Here is a 636-nt window from a genome sequence, read left to right as displayed (position 1 = left end):
TTTCATTTTATAGATGTAAGTACTTTTTTGGTTAAAAAAATGTTTAGGGACTTAATTGTTCAAAATGTGAAAGTCCATTGGCTTTTTGTCCAGACTTTTTTCATTATTTTACCACATTAACCAATTTTATATGTAATAAAGATGTATTTGACAGTTTTGAGATTGCTTATAAAAACAACTTATTGATTTATTCCAGTGTGATACCAGTAATAAACACTTTTGAGTGTTTGAATAAACAATTTTTACCGGTGTCAAACTGGTAATAAAAAGTTCTTGAAGAAGTTAAAACATTCTAACTTATAATAAGTTGATAAACACTTTTATAAGAAAACATAAGTTGTCAAATAAGCTATCCCAAACACCTCCTAAAGTCTATTGATTTTTTTTAGACTTTTACCTTAAATTTTATGCGGAGGGATGGTTTATGTGTAAAGTGTATTTTCAAACAAAAAAAATATTTAAAAATACATTTTTAAATAAGAAGAAAAATCTTTACCAAAAAAAAATATATTTATGTGGAAAAGGATTTCTATATAAAGATTTCAACTTACTAAAAAATATTACATTTTAGATTCTTAGAATTAGTTATTTAATTTAATTTATATTTCTTGTTTTTTTATTTTTCATTTTACATAT

The sequence above is a fragment of the Cynara cardunculus genome (assembly GCF_001531365.2).
Source record: "Cynara cardunculus var. scolymus isolate 2C chromosome LG 4, CcrdV1, whole genome shotgun sequence".
In the NCBI taxonomy this organism is placed as follows: domain Eukaryota; kingdom Viridiplantae; phylum Streptophyta; class Magnoliopsida; order Asterales; family Asteraceae; genus Cynara; species Cynara cardunculus.
This window is presented reverse-complemented; position numbering follows the sequence as displayed.